The sequence below is a fragment of the Chrysemys picta genome, chromosome 2 (assembly GCF_011386835.1).
Source record: "Chrysemys picta bellii isolate R12L10 chromosome 2, ASM1138683v2, whole genome shotgun sequence".
NCBI lineage: Eukaryota > Metazoa > Chordata > Testudines > Emydidae > Chrysemys > Chrysemys picta.
This window is the reverse complement of record NC_088792.1, coordinates 217,915,990-217,930,437: the sequence shown is the minus strand read 5'-3', so window position 1 is coordinate 217,930,437 and position 14,448 is coordinate 217,915,990. Positions and strand designations below refer to the sequence as shown.

Here is a 14,448-nt window from a genome sequence, read left to right as displayed (position 1 = left end):
GTTAAATGGAATCAATTACATACAGTAATGGCAAAGTTCTTGGTTCAGGCTTGCAGCAGCGATGGAATAAACTGCAGGTTCAAATCAAGTCTCTGGAATACATCCCCCGCTGGGATGGGTCCTCAGTCCTTTGTTCAAAGCTTCAGCTTGTAGCAAAGTTCCTCCAGAGGTAAGAAGCAGGATTGAAGACAAGATGGAGATCAGGCATCAGCCTTATATAGTCTTTTCCAGGTGTAAGATCACCTCTTTGTTCTTACTGTGGAAGATTACAGCAACATGGAGTCTGGAGTCACATGGGCCAGTCCCTGCATACTTTGCTGAGGTACAAGGCGTATCTGCCTTCTCTCAATGGGTCCATTGTATAGCTGATGGTCCTTAATGGGCCATCAAGCAGGCTAGGCAGAGCTAATCTCAGCTTGTCTGGGATGTCACCCAGAAGCATAGCATAAGTTTGCCATACAGACAGTATAGAGCCAATATTCATAACTTCAACTACAAAACTGATACACACATCTAGACAGCATAATCATAACCAGTAAACCATAACCTTGTCCTAGACACCCCATTTGACCTCCTTTATACAAGATTTGGGTGCCACTACAGGACCTTGGTTGCAACAATGATCTATACGGTCCCAGTTTATGTCAATAACGTCACAGTTTATCAAAGGGGCCAAGTCACAAACTATTGTATGTAGAAGTACACAAAAATACTGTGGTACACTCCAAGCCAAAAGTTATCAGACAGTTCCAGGGAAGAATTAAAGAGCACTGACTAAGCTACAGTTATGTAATTAAACACAAGACACATGGAGAAATTATGACTGGTGTATCTTAGGTGTAACAGTCATGAAAGCCACATTAATCTATCTTGATCACATGGGGAGGGTGTTGTGCATTAGCCTTCATTAGTCCCAGATATTCAGACAGGGCTTGTAGAAAGTAGAACCCAGTTGTAAGTTTAAGGGTTTTTGTTGTTGTTTTTAAAGCTTAAATTTTGCCCTGAGTTAGCTTTATAGAGAGCAAGGGCTATGGAGAACAAAACTCAAATTCAGGTAGCAGAGAAAATAGAGAGCCTTTAATATACTGTAGAAGGAAAGCCAAGTTGTATTTACCTTTAAAAGATCTAAGGGCAGGGCAATTATTTTATATAAAAAGGGAAGGAGAAGCAGTAAAGCAAGCTCCATGACTTACCTTACATTGCTGACTATAAGATGTATTTAGAGAGCTATTTAAAGAATCATCCCCACTGGAGGATGATTTACAGTGTTTTGGCATGAGAGCAGCAGTGAGGAAGTAGGGTAAAGAAAACCTCAGTACCAAACACTCAAGTTACTATTCACTAGTAGATTTCCCCAGAAAAGCACCCCCTTTTATGAACCTGGCTATGGGGCAGAGCTAAAGGGCTAGCTCCACCCCCTATCCCACCCAGAATTTGGGAGGAGCTATAAAAAGATTTTTAAGCAGCCACTTAGAAGTCTATGAGCTTATTAGGTACAGTATTTGAGTTACCTGGGGTGGGGTGAATGAATGACTGACTGACTGACTAACTAACTAGTCTACAGTTATTTTTACTGTGTGTGCTCATGGGGGCAATTTGGGAAGTAATACTAGTTTTGAGGCTTGACTATTTTGCAAAAATCAAGAAGGTTGTGGCTAAAGTGTTGTAGCTATGGCTCTCTTTAGCAGGTTTTATTGTCTAACTTTTTATGCACTTTTAAAGACGCACACTACACAGATCACTTAATGCATCTGTTTGCTTTGTGGTGCTCCATGGTCAACCTCAGCACAGGGTGAAAAAGATCCTTATTAATAGCTTTTATCTCTATAGCCTGTGATATAAGCAAAATCCCTGATCTATGCTACTGAATCATTGTACTGAGCTACTCTGGGAGAAACTTCACCAAGATAGCTATTTTCAGTGGCTTTCTAGTCTAGTGTAACCATCTTTCATCAACAATAGTATTGTCTATCTTTTCAGGACTTCTAGTCACCACCACTGTTGTCTTAAATTATCTTCTGTATTTGTAGCTCTTTATTTTGACTATTAGTTTATGCTTCTATTAAATAAGTGAGGTCATCCTGATACTTCTGCAGGAGATCTAGTGTGAAATCTGAGTCCTTGAGCTGCCTGGCAGGATTCCAGCCGTGCTTCCAGTGTTTCTGACTATCATCTGGTATGCTTTCAAGGCAGTGCTTAGGTGATTATGCACTTGTTAACAGGATCTGAACAAGTAATGGCTGTTACAACAGTCAACATTTCTGATCTTTCCTTCTTTGTGTGAAGAAATGAGTTTTGTTTCTGAATTAGTAACTCAGTCAGCTCTCCCCAAATTCTTTAGAATTTTTTTAAATAAAGCTAGGCATTGAAAGAAAAATATATAGCCCTTCCCAGCAGAAGGACACTGATCGTTTCTCTGTAAATATTAAATTGGCCTTTACAAGTTAATGAAAATTCCAATATGCGTTTTTAGGATCAGAGCACTCAACTTAGTGCCCTTCCCCCCGCCCCTGAAAAAGCTCTGACTCGAAATGTCGTTGAAAAAAGAAGAAATCTTCATGACAACAGGAAGCTCTGCTATGGTACTAACTGTCACTATTTCAACTGCAGGGTTTCTACAGCGCTGAAAAAGTGATGTCAAATACTTTTTTTTAATTTAAACCTAATTTCTTATAAAACATTCAGGATAGATGACCCACGTCTCTCTCTCTGTGGCTGAACGCTCATAATTTGGCCTTCTTTGGTGTCTGAATTATTAAATTCAGCAGAGTTTAGCTGAGCTATAAAAGCAGTTCACTTTGTTTAGAGATTGCTTGCTGCTGAATGCTAATTTGGGGGAGGAGACCACATTCTATTGCGCTGTCCCCGGCCAGAAACTGAGCACAAAGTGTAAGGAGGAAGAAAATGAGTATATAAATTCAAAGACCGCTTCCCGGATTGCTCTGCAGAGCTACGTACGCTGCCCATTACGAAACCTTGTTTTAGTAATTTCCTCTAACTTAGTGCTAATAATTTGAATTAAATTTGATAAAAGGAAGGTTGATCTAGTGGTTAGGACACTAGCCTGGCACTTGAGACTCTGGCTTGATTCCCTGCTCCACCACACATTTTCTGTGTGATCTTGGGCAAGTCACTTAAACCCAGATCCTCACAAGTATTTAGGCACCTAACTCCCATTGAAGTCAATAAGAGCTTCGTGGCTAAATACATTTTAACTTTGTGGGCTCTACCCTCTCTGTGGGTTAGTTTCCGGTCTATATCCTCGTGGGGATGATAGTATTTCCTTACCTCACAGAGGTGTTGTGAAGATAAATATATTAAAATATTGAAGCAAAGGTAGATAAAGACTTTACATACATGTCTGAGTACTGGTGCATTGTGAGAAATATACAAGTTATTTTCTTTGTCATGGTTTTAAGATTTTCTGACAGTGGAGCTGTAGTCCTGGGGCAAGCTTCTTCCCTAGATTTCTCTTTGGAGAAGAGATTGTTTTTTTGTTCTGTGTTAGCACAGGGCCTAGTACAATGGGGTACTGATCCATGATTGGTGCTGTGATAGTACAAATAATAATATCCCCCCCCCCCTCCCAGGTACTGCTGATGTGGGTCAAATTCTGTATAATCGGTGGAATTCCCATTTACTTTTAGTTGCTGTTCTTTCCCAATGATAGTGGGGGAACCATATGGGGGGGGATTATAGGATTGGGGGAGACATGTTGTGGGAGGAAGGCAAAGTTAAAAGTCAGATGTGGTGTAAATATCAATTTTGTTTTTGAGGATAAAATTGTGCACTGTTACTTTCTGTTGCTACTACAGTACACTATGTAATTGAGGCCCATGCTGTTTGAAATATTAGGCTGAGGAGATCCCAGAACAAATTAGACCTTAATTTGTAAAGGATCAACTATTTCTGTTGCTAAAAGCCATACTTATCTTCCATATTTAATGTTTTTAGAGTCCTCTTCGGAGACTTTTACAACCTTGATCTTGATGCTAAGGCCAAGTCTTCACTAGAAACTTTTATAAATGTTTATGATTAGGATGATTTTAATGTCACTTTTATAGTGGCAAAACCCCTAGTTTAGATGCAGTTATATGAGCAAAAGAGTCATGTTGTCAGTATGGCTTATTTCCTTTGAAGACTTGGTAAAGCATTTTTTGTCAGTAGACGCTGCATCTGTATTAGAAGGGTTTACTAGTACAGCTATAGGCACAAACCTTTTTTAGTGTTGACTAAGTCTGAGAATGCACAACAGTAAAATCTAGCATGGAATTCTATTGAAATCAATTTAATTTCTGCCAGCTATCCCATTCAGAGTCTATAGGATTAAGTACAAAACTTCCAGCAGTAGACTAACATTGTAAGAGGATTTAAATACCATCAGAACCTTGACCCCATTAGGGACTGAAATGGCAGTGTTTAATAATTAAACTGTAGAACCAACCTAGTACCAAGAGTCTCCAGTGCCATGTGGAAGATCTAGATTATATTTCCACTTCCAACCTCCCACTCCATGGGCCAGTAGGACCTGGGGTGATATGACAGCAACGTGCTTAACTCCTGAATTGGGTAAAGTGGAGCATCCACATGAGTAACCTCCTTGGCCTTAGTACTGACAGGTTCCATACACAGAGGTAGAGTGGGGCCAGGTTGAAAATCCATGCTGTAACATGAGTGCTCCTTTGTGTGTCTGTTTCCTCATTTGGCAACACGTTCAGGCAAAGCAGCAAGTGCTGATTACCAAGCTGAGCACCAATGGCATGTGCAGGACTATGTGCTGACTATAAGAAATTGAGGATGAAACTGACTGTGCTGGAAGAGTCACTTTTGAAGTATCCAGGCAAAGGCAGAATTATGAGCAGGAAACCACAGAAGGAAGGTACAGATTGAGGGGACAAGCTGGAGGGATCCACAGAGAACAATCCATCAGGTGAGAGGGGATCAGAGGAGCAAACTATCTCTGGTGCAGAAATGCTGATCTCTAGCTTTCTTTCTGGGGTTTGTCCCTGGATCCCTGAGGTCTAAGCATCATCCTCATGACTAGAGCTCACCCCCCAAAAAAATTGATAAAACATTTTTCTATTGGAAAAAATGCTGTTGTGCCAAAATCAAAATATTTAGTGGAAACATACCTGTTCAACATTTCATTGGGTTTTGCAGGCCCAGGATATTTGGGAGGGAGGGGGAGGGTTGGAAGAAAGGAAAGACTCTCCACTCTACAGCCTGATGGTTAAGGGACTGGCTCGCAATGTAGGAGACCCAGGTGTAAGTCCTGGTTCTGCCTGATTGAAAAACTCTGCTCTGAAGCAGGGACATGAACTTTGGTTTCCCACTCACAGGCCAATGTCCTCATCATGGGGATATGGAGCTATTTGGGATGGGGGGAGGGGATGTCCCATTTTTTCCACAAAATATTTAAAGGGGGGGTCTTATTTTTGTTCTGCATTGGAACAAAGGCCATTTTCAAAACCTTGACAATGTTCACAGAATGGAATTTTCTGGCCAGCCCTAATCACAATAACTTATTTGAACACTGTGACTAGTGCTCCTGTACTTCCAAACTTACTGCTTTCTGCAATGAGTGCAGTCCAGAAGGATTATGGTTGCTGAAATAAGGCGCTGGCAGTGTGGGTTGTGAATATGGGTGAAGGGATCCTTGGAACTGGAGAATGTGGAGTTGCAGAGGGGAAAGTATCTGATTCTCTTTCTTATGATGACTTTAAAAAGTTAGCAAAATTCATACTGATCAAGATCTGACTCCCACAATCAATATCCGGGTTAAAAGCTCAAGTTATAGAACCCTCTCAAACAAGTGAAACCCTTAACTAAAGCAGGTCATCAAACAAATCCTATACTCTTAATCAGTGCCTTGTATATCTATCTTTAAAAATATTTTAAACTATCAATTAGCTTTAATATAGTCCTACCACTTTAATCTATTGATCAGTAATGCAGCTATTAATAGTTGAACATTTTGCTTTGGCCATTAAGCCAGCTAGAAAGATTCCAATGCTTATGATGCTATTCAGAGTATTGAGTGCCAGGAGAAGTTATCTTGTTTTGTTGGAGCAGTCTGGTAACTTGAGTTCCTGTTTCAGCAGTAAGCCTGATAAGGTAGGAGCTCGGAATTAAAAATATCCCCTCTATGCCTAGTCTATTTACAGAGCCTCTGGTTTGGTATCTCCTTGATGGGTTAATTTAGCTCCCATTAACATTAATGGTGTAGGCATGCCCACAATGTTTCCAATTTATTTAGAAAGAAAAGGTGCTTATGTGCCTATGGTGGTGGTGATAGTGGGGAAATGTATTTATTTCTCCCCCCCCCCCCCAAAAAAAAAGTACAAAACAACAAACTTTTGCCACCATAAACAATTTTGTATTTAAGCATATTGAAAGTAGCCATCTTGTTAACGGATGTTATCTCTGACACTGACAGTTCAGGAATCCAATGGAAAACTAGAGCAGTTTTAGATACTTAATACCTGTTTCATCCCTAAAATGTGAATAATTTATTACTAGTATTGTCAATGTTGTTGAAGCACATTGAGAATCAGTTTAAAATCTCTTCTAGCGGTGTTGCATTGCTGCTGTAATAAATATTATTTCCTCTGCATGATTTCCAAGCCTAAATTTCACAATGTCTACCATGATGAAGCTGGATTCGTTGACTCACTGTATTAATACTTATTCTGAACTTTTAAGCTACTGCGCTGAGCAAAATGGATGCTGTTTTCCTTCTCAGTCTTAGTTAAAATTGTCCCAAATATTTTTTAGTATCAGCATTGAACACAGTAATCTACAGACTGCAGAAGGCCAAGGAGCAAGCAAGTCAATCTTAATGAACCAATCACTGCTCTCCACAATGACAAAACTCATTCTTTTAATAGTATATATTTAACTGGTAGATAAAAGGCTTTGTAGGTGTATGTTTTAAGCTGGGATTTGAATCCACGGGTGGTAATAAACAAGACTCAGATAGTTTCTAACCTAAGGAGTGGTCAGAAGGAAGGCAAGAAGACTAGAATATGGAAACATGCACAGAGAATAGTTGTGCAGAGTACTCTGGGGGAATTCTGTGTCACTGTGCAGGTGCAGAATTTGTTTCCTGCAGATTTCTTTGCTTCTCTGCAGAAAAATGATTTTCTGACAGGGAAGCAACAAGAGCGGTCATGCAGCCTTCCCCAGCAGTATGTTTCAGGTGCCCAGGATAGCTGGCAGAGAGATAAATCACTATGGGTCAGGGGAAGACCCAGTTAGTGGCTCCTACCCTGTGCCAGGCTCAGCTGCTAGTCCTGACTGGGTGGGGGAGGATGGGACTTCCTCTTCCGCTGCATGGCATCTTGGGCTGTGTCAGACCCACCTCCAGATTTCTCCACTGGCTGTAGGAAGCTCTGCAAACTCCCTCCCCCCTGTGCTTCCTGAATCCATCACTCCTCAGCTGCAGGGAGAGGAATCACTGTATAGGGAACTGCTCCCCCCTCTGCCCAACCCTCATGCATCCAGTCTCCCTCATACCCAGACCCTCCCACTGAGCCTTATACCCCCCCCCCAATGAGCCCCACTCCCCCTACATCTTGACCACCCCAACAAGCCACCCACATCTGGATACCCACCCCACTAACCTCCACCAGCTGCTCCTGGATCCCCACCCCACTGAGTCCCACTCCCCCAGCATCTGGACCCCCCCCCCCAAACTCTCCATACCCCTGCTTCATCCTCACTCTGAGCCCCAACCACCTTCACCTGGACCCCCCTGCAGAGTCTCATTACTGTTGCACCCAGACTCCCCTCCCCCACAAGCCCCTGTGCAGCCAGATCCCTCCCTGCATCTGGCTCCCACACTGAGCTACCTGCACACAGATTTCCCCAGACAGAACCCTCTCAATCCACACCTGGATCCCCCCCACAATAAGCCCATCCACACTTGGATCCTGCTTTGCTGAGCCCACCTGCCCATACCTGGTGCACCTGGCACAGAGGGACAGGGCCAGTCCTTGTGCTGTGCCAGGTTTGGGTATAGCCTCACCGCAGAGTCTGTGTCCTGGGGGAGGGGAGCTGCACAATGATCCCCCACCTCTGTGCAGCCAGACATCTGTGCCCCCCAATGTCATGCTGGAGCCTCCACATTTGACAAAATGTGCAGAATTTTATAATATTGTGTGCTGAATGTCTACTTTTTTGGCACAGAATGCCCTCAACCATAGCAGAGTAAATAAAGCAAGATGGGGGAATAGAAGGAAATAGGTGCAGAGGTATAAGTAGGAACATGGTGTTTGCCTGGACTTGAAGGCTGAGGAAGGGTAGAGTTATCCCCACCTCTCAGATGGGGAAGTTGAGGTGCAGTGAAATGTGACACTGCTTTCCAAGGGTCACAGTGTCTCTGGCACAACCAGGAACAGATCCCACATTTTCTGACTTCCAGTCAGTCCTATCTGTGAAACTACCCTCCCTCTCATAAATAAATTGGAGTGCAATTTAAGTGAAAGATGGTGATTACATGAAGGCACATTCTGTATAAGATTCCAGTGGAAGAAAGAGTAGGTCTACGAGCCATTATGGTATGCTCTGCTGTTTCATATTGTCCCTTCCAAGTGTTGCACAACTGTAGGAATATGTGCTGAGATCAAAGGCAGGTGGTTTTCTTTTAAGTGGTTTTTTTTTTTAATAAAAAGGGTTTCACGGCTAAATCCATAAATGGATTTACTTAAACATCTGAACTGTTCTAGCTAAGGCTCATCTCCGATCACCTTAAGTGTAACACATTCTTCTCACCCCTCAGATCTGTGCAGGGAATCCTCTTTCACAGCAGTTTACCAGTGTTGTGTGGTGTTTTCCATGGTAAGGTGATAACCGCTACAAACTGAATGCTTGTGATTTCCATATGTTGTGTGCTATTGAGGGCTAAAACATTTTTCATGCCTACATTTTTATCCCTTACAGTCTGAATGGAACATTGGTTATTACAGGCTTTTGGACCCTCTAAAATGTATAACACTTACCCAGAAACTAGTTATAAAAAAAAAAAAAAAAAAAAGCTTCTGCTTAAGCTGCAGAAACTTGAGATAGTCTGCCCATCACATCAGCAGTAGCTGAAGAAGCTGACTTCCCATGAAATACTGACTGATAGAATCTGCATCTAAATTCTAAAATTGCAGAATCCTAAATCAGAAGCCACTTATGCCCCTGCCCCATGTGAAAATGGACAAATGCACATGATCCCCATTGCTTAAGGGGGGGGGGGGGGAGAAATCAACTCCAACTGAAGTCAAGAATCCATGCAGTTAGAATAATTGGGCCAGGACATAGATGTGTATGGCTGTCCTCGTGGAAAGTATCATGAAACTTTTAATAAGCTAGTAGTCAAGATCTCAGGTAAGCCTCACCCAGAGACAAAACTGCCCCACTATGGCATGGTGGCGCATCTGATTCATTAATGACTCAGAGGGAACAGTTCTACCTACAGAGTCATCAACACTACTTTGAGCAACATCTACATTTTTCTTAGGTGTCTCCTACAAAAACTGACCCAGCCCAATTCTTATGAGACAACTGGAAGCTTAATATGACATAGCATTATTTTCCATTTACCATTGAATAGCTTGACAAGTTACTTGAAGTTCTTTAAAAGAATTAGAAACAATTTTGAGAGATTTGACTGTATAGGAGTCACAAGGGAGGCAATTACATGTTTGAAACTTCCTCCATTTAAGAAGAGGGGGAAGTCTGGGGCAGTGGTTACTTTAAAGACAAATACCTATGAATGACATTTTGTAGCTAAAATTACATTGAGTTTGAAGACCCTTTAAAAGTGACTGATCAAGGTTGAAATTGGAATATGTTTCAGTGGTAGTGAATTCAGTTTCCTGCCCAGAAACTTAACTAGTGATTGGGGAAGTGGTCAATTAAAGTTGTAGTAGAACTCAGGGACTGGAAGCACTGGCCAGAAGAGACAGAGATAAGCAGTGGAGATTCTTTGGAATTGTAACAGTCAAGATGAGAAATGAAAGCATGACCCAGAGTTTTAGCTCCAGGTAGAGTCAGATTTAAAGTTTGAAATGTTAAACAAATCTGGCAACTAAACACCATCTGGCAAGAGTCTCCTAAGGAGAAGCAAAGGCATTACAGAAGACTCTTGTTCCTTATCACTGAAATAGAAATTATGCAGGAAGAATTAACCTTGAAAGAACAAATCACCAGACAGATGGTCAATTGCCAAAACCTTAAAAAAAAAAAAAAAAAAACACACAAAAACAAAACTGCAGCTTTATCTATATTCAGCATCAGAAAGTTCCAGTCCAGCCAGTTAGAGCTGTTTGCCAAACTAGGTCAAATTAAGTCATGGCACACCCCATAAAGTGAGGTCATAGAAAAATACTTGCACATCTCGGGTCTCTTTCAACTTAGAGGTATGTAGGTAAATCAAACAGGCACCTAGTCATGTTGAATCCAATGCTACAAGGCATAGGTGGCGAGTTATATGGGCCCATGGTGCCTGGGCACCAGGAATATTCCTGGCCTGGAGCCCGGCTCCAGCAATGTTTGAGGCTGGGTCTCTCCCTTGGCCCCACCTTCTGCCCCCGGGTGTCCCCCTCCCCCCCCGCACATCCCCTGGGCGATTTTAAATGGCTCAGGGCCCCCATCCACCACTGGCAGTGCAGCGGAGCTGAGTGGCATAGCCACACTAGGTAATACAGAATCTCTCTTTGGGTTTCTTGTTGCTTACATTATGGCTTTATACCATTATTAAAGCCCACGTGTCTTCCGTTTTTACACCCCACAATTTGAAGAGAGGCAGGTAAAAGGAAATATCAGTCCAGAGAACAAGTTTTCATATTTTCACCATTCACCACAGAAACAATGAGGTCTTTTCTGCATTATTAAAAGAGATCTGTGAATGAAACAAACAGATGAGCAGTGGCAAAATATAGTTAGCAAATGGGAGGAACTATTTTACAAACATCACATACTCTAATTGCATGTACAGTTTGCAGCTTCCATTGTGTTAATACCCCTACTGTTATTATTGTAACTTTCTGTGCTGTGATGGCTACACACCTCATCACTGAATGCAACATGCTGATTCATCAGGCTCTCTTAGATGTATTCCCTGTAATAAGATTTACCTGTCACTGATCTTTCCTATTAATCAGCATTCTGAAGGGTTCCTTTTACACTTCTCTTACCTGAAGTGCAGAAACCTGCCTTGAACAGTAATTATAGAATTAGCAGCAATGCTCAAATGGATATATACTGCAGTAACTTAAATTAATGCAGAAGGAACGAGTCCTCTTTAATGGCACAGCAATGTGAAACCTTTTGAGCCACAGTAAGGAGCTAATCATAGACTCACCCAGAATGTTTCTTGTATCATATCAATGATGGCAACCTTCTCTTAAATGATAAAACTCTTGAATTTCCATGCACCCTGAAACTCAATGCCTATGTAACATTCACTATACACTACAATATTTGCTGAATTGCTAGCTTAAATAAGCAGCACAGGTTAGTGGATAGAGCACTGGGCTTGGAGTCAAGTCCAGGAGTGGGGAATTCTGGCTCTTGTAATGATCTATCATGTATCACAGGATCATTTAGCCCCTCTGTGCCTCAGTTTCCTCAACTATAAGAATACTTACACATCCTTTGTAGAGTCCTTTCAGACCTACAAATAAAGACTGTCTAAACTAACTTTTTAAAAGAGATCTCCCACCATTGCACTAGCAGCATTTGTACCACAGTACTATTTAACCCTGCTTGTAGGAGGTCTAGCTACCACAGTGGTAAAAAACAAGTGACCACCTGAGCCCTGTCTATAGTAGCACTCCCACCATTGCTAGCATCAGTGGACGAGCACCAGTCAAAATGGAAGTCAGAGGTTTCCCAAAATATTAGAATGTAGATAAGGCAGAAAACTACTATGGAAGAGTTCTGATGAGGTTGTTATATGTATAATTACCTTGTGACAAGAAGTTCAAGGTCTCAAATCAGATTTTTTTTTTTTAAAAAAAAAGGACATGAAAGCAATATCAGGGCTCTTTAAATAACCATAGGCAGTTATATTAATCTGCTTGTTTGTTTACAAGACTACACACCTTTTTTAGAAAGACCAAAATAGGAGCATAAATGACAGATGGGGATTTCAAGCACCCCAGTAGTGATGGTAAAAACTAAATCAAAGCTGATGTATGTATTCTATATGCATCCGAAGAAGTGGGCTGTAGTCCACGAAAGCTTATGCTCTAATAAATTTGTTAGTCTCTAAGGTGCCACAAGTACTCCTGTTCTTCTTAAATCAAAGCTGAGTCTTTCTGATACCTGTCAGTAGAAGTTACTCTTATATGCATATCCCATGCCAAAGAACATATTGTAAGCCTTCTTTTTAAGTCTAGTATACTCTGCAACATGTGCTGTAGCTGGTTTATTTTCAGACTCACACTTACTCTAAAGAAATGTTCCAGCAACAGTATCCTGTCAGTACCCTGTTTACACTAGACAGCCCTAGTACTGTCATCATTGCTATCATTGGTGGGGTGCACTAGCAGCAGTTGAACAGTGGAATATTTCCTGAAGAAGTCTAGTCTAGATAGACACAGGCCAGGAGACCAGCAGGGGAGAAGACACATCAGCTGTTTCAGCACACAAGGGAATTATGGATGTTAACTAGCTGGTGAGGTCACACCAGTTAATGTTCAAACAGCTGTGCCCTTTATCCACTGAATCTTTTATTACACTGTCTCTCTCTCTTTGAATGATAAAATCTGGCCACAAATAAAAGCCTTTGCAGGAAACGGACTTCAAACTCAAATAATCCCAACTACTCCTGGGATGCACCTTAGCTCTATACAGCAAAAGATTTGTTTCCCTCTCCAGCAGAACCCTTGATGCACAAAGCATGGCTCTGTAGCTTAAGTACTGGAATACACAGCAGAAAACTATTTCGGTGCTGCAGCCGCCTACACTCATTTAGCTGACACACGGGGTCTACTTCCTACCGGGCTTTAGCTGTTAAGGGGACTTCCCCAAGAAGAGACCGGTTTGAAGAAGTGAACTTTTCCTGTAAGCTTGACATTAGCCGAAAACCTCCCTCCCTCCCATACCCTTCTCCAAATCAAGCGGAAACCTCCACACATGGGCGATGAATGTATTTGCTAGACTTGCTCTCCAAACTCAGCGCTCATCTTAAAATAGATAACTATGGAAAACAAACCCGTGTGCCCAGTGAAACCGCATAGCGCTCAGGGCAGGTTAGGCAGCTGCCTGGCAGAGGTTGGAGGCGAAGACTCCAAACACTTCGCCTCCTCCAGGGACCCCCGCTCCCTGCACGCCTGTAAAGAAAGCAAAGCGATGCACACTGCAAGGGGGTGGGGGGGACAAGCCACCCCGCGCGCCGGCGGTGACCCCAGCGGCTGTACTTCCTGCCAGGCGCGCTTTGTACCTTAGCCGCCTCTTGACAGCTCAGCCCAGTGCAACTCACGTGTCTCCCACTCCGGTCCCTACCGGTGCTGCTGGGCAGAGCCCGCCCCGCCCGCGCGGCTTGCCCAGCCGCAAACACCCTGCTGGGCGAGGCACTTTCTGCAGAAGGGATGGTTCTGCCAGTCCCCCCCCCTTCCTCCTCCTTCCCGGGGGGCGAGCGCTGGGGATCTGTCCTGTGACTCCCTCCACCTCGCGCTCTGCCAACGTGGCAGCGCCTCTTCCCCTCACAGCACCTTTCACCCTGGTGCGGAGGGGACTGCGAGCTGGTCCCTTGCTCCCGGGCGGCAAGGGGTTAAAGCTGGGCGGCAGTCCGCACAGCAGCATCTGTGGAGGCGAGGAACAGCGGCTCTGAGCAAATGCAACTTCTTGCACCCTCCAGCCGCTGCGCCTGGCCATGCGCCCCTCACACCCCGCCCAGGCGCCTGTACTGCTTTAAATGCACTTGACTCACCTCACCTGCCTCCTCCCGGGCCGCCGCCGCCGCTTTCCCTCTGCCTGGCCGCTGACAGCTGGGCTTTGTTGTCTCCACCCACCCCCTGCGCTTTGCCAGCCGCTCCACCCCGAGAGCCACGTGAACCAACCGGGCAAGCCCTTGGCTGCCGCTGGGCTCTGGAGCGCTCCGGGGATGGGAGGAGAGCGGAGCGCGGGGGCAGATTCGCCCCGCCTGGAGAGGAAGTGGGGAGGAGGGAGGAGAGTGCGTGCCGGCGAGTGGCGGAGGAATGGCTTTGTCACAGCTGTGAGCAGCCACCCGCCCTCCCTGCCTTATCTCCGGGCCCATTCTCGGCGATGGGGGAGCCCGGGAAGCCTGATGTTTGCTTTTTCTCCGTAACGTTGGGCCTGGGTTGCTGCGTTACAAGGCCTGTATGGAAGGGCAGCTAAATGGAAACGTCTCAGCCGTGGCACCTCGAGAAAGCCAGCAAAAACATGCATCTAGCTCCCAAAACCTCTCCCGGCAACAGAATATCGTGCCAGGGG

At 43.8% G+C, this 14,448-nt stretch overlaps 1 protein-coding gene across 6 annotated transcripts in view; it reads right to left on the bottom strand.

The window, feature by feature from the left end:
* Nucleotides 1–14,140, bottom strand: part of MAPRE2 (microtubule associated protein RP/EB family member 2) — a 157,157-nt gene extending 143,017 nt beyond the window's left edge. The window contains exons 1-2 of one of the 6 annotated variants that reach the window (XM_065582096.1): nucleotides 13,925–13,960; nucleotides 10,724–10,888 (exon numbers count right to left, since the gene is read on the bottom strand). The gene's annotated coding sequence lies outside the window, so the exon portion shown is untranslated. Of the gene's footprint in view, nucleotides 1–10,723; nucleotides 10,889–13,474; nucleotides 13,550–13,706; nucleotides 13,823–13,924 lie in introns of those variants that run through there. The other 5 variants (XM_005279948.4, XM_065582101.1, XM_065582097.1 and 2 more) reach the window with 5 other exon arrangements.
* Between the last annotated feature and the right edge of the window lie 308 nt (nucleotides 14,141–14,448).